Genomic DNA, 7,830 nt, shown 5'->3' with positions numbered 1-7,830 from the left:
TTTATATATTGAAAATGTATATATTTTATACATCAATTATGTTCATTAATATTTTATTAATATCTACGCACGGAATGTGGACGGAAAGCGGATTGCCGAAACGAGTTCGCACGTCCTCGTTGATGCGGCTAGGAAAACAAATGAAGGTAAGACAGCAGCAGCGCAGCGCTCTACACGCCATGGCATGGTCGTGCGCGGCCATGTACATATACTATAAGCAGCGAAACAAATGAAAAGTAGCAAAAAGTAGCACACCTATGCTCAAGTGCACATCCTAAGGAAGACATTCATATATTTTAGAACTCAATATGTTGTGTTATGTCATTTTATGAGCAATCGGAAGCAGGTGCTCTGCAGTATAATCTTGTTCTACATTCACTAATAATATGATTGTATTAAATTGCAATTGACCATTCCAGATTCAATTAACTTCAGAGAAAGTTTACACTTTGATTAATAAAATAAATGTAGATAGGAGGTTTGGAATCGATTTCTTGGAATAAAAAAACGTATTCCACGAACGTCAGTAGCATTACTAATTTTAGCAAGATTTTCTACTTTGTGCCTATATCATCGGAACAAAAATTCATCAATCAACGTATAATTGTCGTCAAAAATACTTCAATTCTTCCTCAGTTTAGTAGTCCATTTCATTTTTCCGAATTCAAGAATCGACTTTTGGCCACGAAATCGGGTCTCCTGGCCCACTGTGCATTCTTACCGTCTAGACGGTAAGTCTGTTCAACAAAACGTCCAGTGCTTTAAGTGCTTCGTCAAGTGCTTCTGGGTAAAAGTATTTTCATTCCTTTTACCAGGCGAAATTATTGCAACGTCCAGAGGAGGAGTGTTCACTAATTACTGCTGAAGAAGTGAAGAAAATTATCGTTCGAACTAAGAAATTTTCAGTGCCAGGGCCAGATAAAATCAAAAACTTTTGGTGAAAGAAGTTCACTTCCACGTACCATTATGTAGCTCGTAGCATTACTACTTCCCTTAGCGGAGAAAAACCCAACCCGCCGTGGCTAGTGGAAGGGCGCGCAGTACTATCCCTAACACTAGAGATTTTTCAAATTCAAAGAACTAACGGCCCATAGCTTGTTTAAACACCAGCTACAAGCTAGTCACTGGCATCCTCAAAGAAAGGATAATCAAATATGTCGAGTCGGTATGGAATGCAATATTTGAACAACGTGAATGCAAGAAAGGGCTGGCAAGTTGCGGGGAGAACCTGTCAACAGACAGGTGTATTACCTGGGAATCCATCAGGTATCGAAGCAATTTGTAGATGACTTGGATTGACTACCGGAAGGCATCTGATAACGTGAACTATGAGCTACTTAGCAAACTCCTTGGGTGCCTGGAGATACTCACAGAATAATGAGATGTATGAAAGAGCTTATGCTCTTGTGGCAAACAAAATTTGTCATAAAATCTCTAAAAGACAAGTGATTACCAGCTATTTCACATATAAAAGGGCACAACAATTTTTTTTGAGCAGAAAAATAAAAAAAATCGTTTAAGCCGTTTTTGAGAAAACTTAACTTTTGATTTTTTAAAGAGGTTAGTTAACATATTTACATTAAAATAAGTTTGAAATGAAATTGTATTGAAAAAAAAAATTAGTAAATAAAATTCTCCGCAAAACTAGAACATAAATGAATGTTCTAACTCTAATAATTTTACAGTTATAGCCAGCGGAAAACGTTTTTTAGTGAATAATTTTTTATTTTACTTAACAAATTTTAGATTTTGAAAATGACGCTTTTTTATTAAATTTTATTAAACATCGTTTTTCAATTTAACGTTTTTTTCTGGTGATAAAATATTCTAGTATTGTCAGGCAAACGCCATAATGTCGAAAGATCGCGCAAGAACGAATGATGGAATTTCTACGACGAATTTACCTATTGTGTTTCGGAAAAACAAAAGAAATGGTGATCGTGCAGAGGAAAATGATAGATTACAATAAATTACCCATTATTATATGCACTGAATGCAAAAGAAATGTATATCGAAATTAAAATGATGGTACAAAGAAGCTCATTAGACTGTCAGATTCTTTTATCCTTAAACCCCTGAAGAGAACCAGATAGAGTTGTAGAAGTAGTGTATGTAATTGTCAAATTTGTCTACTGCCAAGAATACCACAAGCAGGACATTTTGTGAAAGTTCTTCTGCCCAGTCGAAAAAGTATATTAATTTTAATTAAAAAAGTATAAAGATATTATGAATTTTACTACTCTAAAATATTCCATTCGCCTTATTTTCTATGACCGTCCAATCCCTATTCTGAAATTCCTCTCTAACATAAACCGGACTCCTGCCGACCATCGATGCAGCTACTGTTTTTCTCTAAATGGTCGAGAAATAGTTTACAAGTGCAACTTGTCCTCTCGCTTTGAAAATCTAACTAACTCTCTCGTAGAACCTGGCCCAAAAGTTGAATAACAAGTATCTACGACGCTCCTAAAAAGAAAGATGGACAGAGAAGAAGACGGAAAGAAGGTGTTACTTCCACAGATTTAAACTTGTGGTGATCAGTCTATTCTCATCACAACGGGCAAAGAAGTCTCTGGAAATTCATTAAAACATTCACTCCATTCTGCAGAAAACTTTTAAAAATTTGAAACCAGCTTCCATTTTAGTCAGAAGAAAGTTATTGAAATCTCTGCAGCTATTCGTGTGGCTATGAAGAATTCGAAGATTGTTGAGTCTCATATAAAGAAAAGCTATCGGCCAAAAGCCATTGCGTCGATGAATATTTTGGTTGTCGGATGTTTCATTTTGTCCATGTCAAAGCTGATTCAGGACAGCAACGGTTTTGAAATAAGGTCATAATCATATGCGATTGTCTCAATCATATATATCGCAGTCTTCTTGCAACGGCATAGCGCGAAGCGCGCAAGGTTTTATCATAACTGATGCATTTACTGTTTTGAATGGATAAAGGATGCAAAGTGAGCTCAGTTTGATTGGAGGTAATGCCAATTATACAAAGGTGTGCGAAAGTTTTGGGCCAAACACATTTACGACTATATATAGTAAATAAAAACAGCTAAGAAAGATTGAGAATATATAAACTATTAGTATTTTATTGAACTACAAAATTATGAAATTTAGATATTTTTAAGATAGATAATTGACAATTTGTTTGACAATGTTTTTTATGGTGGTGTTCAAAAGTAATGGGCCACACTTATAGATTTATAAAATAGTAAACGTTTATAAAATATAAAAGAAAAATGTTATTTTGCTTCTTGATAACTCATACTTTGTAGCCATACCCTTTGCAGCAATTACAGCAGCACATCTACGAGGCATTGAATCAACTAAGCGCTAGACGTAGTCCTTTGGTATTTTTTCCTATTTTTCCTGCAGATTTTGCCATAATGCAGCTTTGTTCCAATTTTTTCTAGCTAAAATACGAATTCTAAGTGCATCATACACATTTTTCATGGGATTTAGATGCGGGGATTGAGCTGGCTGATCTAAAAGCTTCACTTCTTGCATTTTCAATAATTCCTGGACCAGCTTCGACTTATGTTTTAAATCAATATCTTGTTGAAAGATCGAATCTTTAGGCATCATTTCCTCGGCATGTGGTAACATCTTTTCTTAAAATACGAGGTGTGTTCAAAAACTAAGGTGACTTTATGATTTTCTCAAAAAATATTCATTTAGTCCTCAATATTGATGTTGTCCCCTTCAAAGTAATCCCCCTCAGATATAATACACTTGTTCTAACGCTTTTTCCAATCATCAAAGCACTTCTGATAATCATTTTGTGGTATAGCCTTGAGTTCTTTCAGCGATGCAGTTTTTATCTCCTCAATCGTTGAAAATCGATGTCCTTTCATGGGTCTCTTCAGTTTTGGGAAAAGAAAAAAGTCACTGGGGGCCAAATCCGGTGAATATGGAGGCTGGGGCATGACTGTGGTGCTGTTTTTGGTCAGAAAATCTTCCACAAACAAAGATGAATGAGCAGGTGCATTATCGTGATGCAAAAGCCACGAATTGTTTTTCCAAAGTTCCGGACGTTTTTTGCGTTGGCATGAGCCAACCGATGTGCCAACATCTTCAACAACTTCTCTGATGGTAATTCGACGATTTTTCAACACCATTTCTTCCACAGCTTGAACGTTTTCATCTGTTGTTGACGTGCTGGGACTTCCAGGGTGAGGTTCGTCTTCGACATCCTCTCGGCCTTCTCGGAACAGCTTGTACCACTTATACACATTTTTCTTACTCAGAGTAGACTCACCGTATGCAACTGTCAACATTTCAAGAGTTTTAGAGCACTGGATTCCATTTTTCACACAAAATTTAATGCAAACTCTTTGCTCCATTTTTTTTGAAAGAAGAAAATCGTCGAGCACACCAAACCCTTCTAACCTTTTACGCCTCTGCCAGAAAAACAACACGAGCTATATAGTCAAAACTGTGAACATATGATCGTGACGAGTGTACCAACACAATAAAACAAAAAATTTAAAACTAGAATGTACGTAGCCCGCGAAAATTGAAAAGTCACCTTACTTTTCAAACACACCTCGTAAATCTCGATACATTACACTACCCATGATGCCTTTAATCTCGTGCAATGATCCTACTCCTCGCGAAGACATAACTCCCCAAACCACGACTAGTCCACACCCATGTTTAACTGTTAGAATTTGATACCGGGAATTATGTCCACTGTTTTTCGGACGGCCATCATACTTTTTCCTTCAATTCCAAACAGATCAAACTTGTATTCTTGAGAAAAAAGTACTTTACTCCACTGCTTCCGAGTCCAGTGTTGGTAATATTTGTGCACATGCGAATCGGGCCTTCTGATTTTTTTTTGCTGATCAAAGGTTTTTTAACACCAACCCGTCCAAACGGTCTTAGATCATGCAGACGATATGTTACCATACTTCTACTTACATCGGCAAGGTTTTCATCGCGGAGCTCTTTAGCAATTTCAGAAGCAGTTTTCTTCTCATCCTTTGTAGATTTGCGTTTAATGATTTTATCAACACGTAAAGTCGTTTTCCGTTCTATTCACAGTACTTTTACTAATTTTTAGTAAAGCGGCAATTTCACGAGATGCCTTTCCTTGTTCAGAAAGGTTTATCGCGGCTTCCTGAATTTCAATATTCGTATGTCTCGCATATTGACCTTAGAATGACTTGATATCGTCGTGAAACACTGGACGACTATAAAAAAAAAAAACAAGTAGCGATCCCGGCGGGGTTCTCAGAAATATGCAAACACAGTGGCCCAATACTTTTGCATACGTAAATATGGAATATAAAGGTAAAATTCGTAAACCTTTCTTTCCAAATGCTGTTACATGCCTTAATGTTGAGTACAAATAGTATACTTACTTTCTATATAAATAGATATTTTCTTAAGTTAGTCTTTTAGGAAATAATTCAGAAAAACAAACCTTATTTCATCATCGTTGCTGCCCTGAAAGAGTGAGTGTTGCAGCTAATACGAAATATTGAGCGCTTCGCGTTCGAAAATTGTGAGAAGTGGGCGATATACGTGATTCGAACAATCGAACTTGATACTGACCTTATTTAATAACTTTTTCTGCCGTAAAACAGTGAGTGTTGCAGTTATATTCAAATATTGAGCGCTTTGTGTTCGTACGTTGTGAGAAGCGGGCGATTCATATGATTAGCCTTACCATATTTGATACTGACTGTATTCAAGTACTGTTGCTGCCCTTAAATTTTGAATGTTGCAGTCTAGTCAAAATATTGAGCGCTTAGCGTTCGGCCGTTACGCGAAGAGGGTGTTCTTTATGATTGGCTTTGCCGGACTTGATACTAACCAGATGTTATCACCGTTGCTGCCAAGAAACAGTGAGAAGCGCGCTTTATGAAACGGACGTAATGTATACCACATTTTAATACGTGCTACTGATTTTATCGTCCTTTTTGCTTTCAATGCTATACGCACGTATCTTATGCTTTGATTTTGAGAGCTTGACGCCGTATAGCGTTAGAACTGCCCTATTTCTGTTTTGAAATTTTTTATGGATATTTCATTGGTTCCTTATAGCCCACAATGCCACCAAGGTATAACAAAATCCACAGAAAGACAATTTCCCATGCTTTCTGTGCGGGGTCCTGTGATTTTCAAGGTCCAAACCCCAAAAACTATAAAAGTGTCATGCTTCATCTTTTTCAGTAAATAATAAAAGTTTTTCGAGAAAAGAAGAGAAATGTCGGTACGAAGTGTAGAATTGCTTAGGTCACACACGACACCCATTCCAACGTCTCATGGAGGTGGAAAGGCACCCCAATGACTGGTCTCAGAAATAACTTAGGTTGCACGTGACACGTGTTATGGAAGCGGGAAGGCAACATTAACATTTTGCAGTATTTCTGGGATTTTTCATATTTATGGTATATTTTCTCGAAAACTATCAGTCCTAGTGTATAAACATATTCAACATAAAATGTGTGTTATTGAAAGACTACAACATTTATTTTAAACTTTTTTGTAAATTTGTATTATTGACTAAGATAAACGGAAAAACATGAAATTTTTATAGTTTGTTGCTGTTTTGACCTTGAAAATAAAATTTGCCCGTGTTTTCACTAACATATTCGTGATCAGCGCGTCAAAATACATAGGTATGCGAAGTTTTTAATTAATCGGAGGTAAGAACTTTTCAGAAGGTTATGCAGAATAGTTAACAATACTCTAAACACAAATGGTATAAAACGAATCTAATAAATAACTTGAAAGATAACAGCATTTTGACTCCTAACTCAAGACAGAAGTATCTTTCCTCTTTGAGACAAAGAAAAAGGAGAAAAAAATAATACAAATTATAAAAGGGAAATTTAAACCTCAGAAAGGAAGTTTAAGCTGTGGAACGTAAAACTCAAAATTCTGTAACAGGAACAAATTTACTATGACTATTTGTTAATAAACTAAACTAAATCTCTTCAATTGGATTCACAACTTTTATAACTAACTAAAACAAAAGCAACTCAAACAATAAGACTCAAAGGACAATTGATTTCAATAACAAGAAATTCCGACGATAATTGACTCCTCGGACGAGTTGTTAGCTTTTTTCATATTTGTTTCAGAAAGAAAATAACCATGGAGAACCATATCTCTTACTGGCACCTAAGAATCAAATGACGATAATATGAAATTCGCAAATCTTACCACTTGAGTTGATTTACATGCTGTAATAAGCTTTTTAAAAACAAAAAATAATGTAAATTTAGCAAACAACTTTACAACTCCAGCCTCAAACAGACAAATTTACTCATTATGAAATGAAAACATGATTTTTGACTAGATTTTAAATGGTTAAAATCAAAATTATTAAAGCAAGCCTTAAGCAGAAAACAGCAGATTTGCAAACTTTTGTTGAAATGATTTTTTTAGACTAGTATATCAGACTTGGACAAAGACATTACGAAAAATTTAGGTATATACTCAAATCCCAACGGCGTAGAGGGACGCCGTCATAGAATTGTTACCACAAAATAGAACTGCGGGCGGCCATGAACGAAAGGGATGCTGTACCGCATCCGAGATAAGCCGAAACCCCTCGCGCGGGTCTCGAAGTCACGGGCGACTGAACGTCCCGTCGTCAGTCTTGTTCGTTAGCTCGTCTCTAAGCCTAACCCGCTCATAAGTTGCCTTGTACGTGAATGCTATATCGATCCCGCTCCGGCCGATCGGACGTTCTACTTCAGCTTTTACTATCCCGGTCGCCAATTTCGGATTCCGATCTAGCCACCGGCCACATGAATGTAAGCGTCAATAAATCTTGCCTTAATTTAAATATCAACCTTTGTTTTATTGTGT

The sequence above is a fragment of the Belonocnema kinseyi genome, chromosome 2 (genome assembly GCF_010883055.1).
Source record: "Belonocnema kinseyi isolate 2016_QV_RU_SX_M_011 chromosome 2, B_treatae_v1, whole genome shotgun sequence".
Taxonomy (NCBI): Eukaryota; Metazoa; Arthropoda; class Insecta; order Hymenoptera; family Cynipidae; genus Belonocnema; species Belonocnema kinseyi.
The sequence above is the reverse complement of the archived record's forward strand: the minus strand, read 5'-3'. Positions refer to the sequence as shown.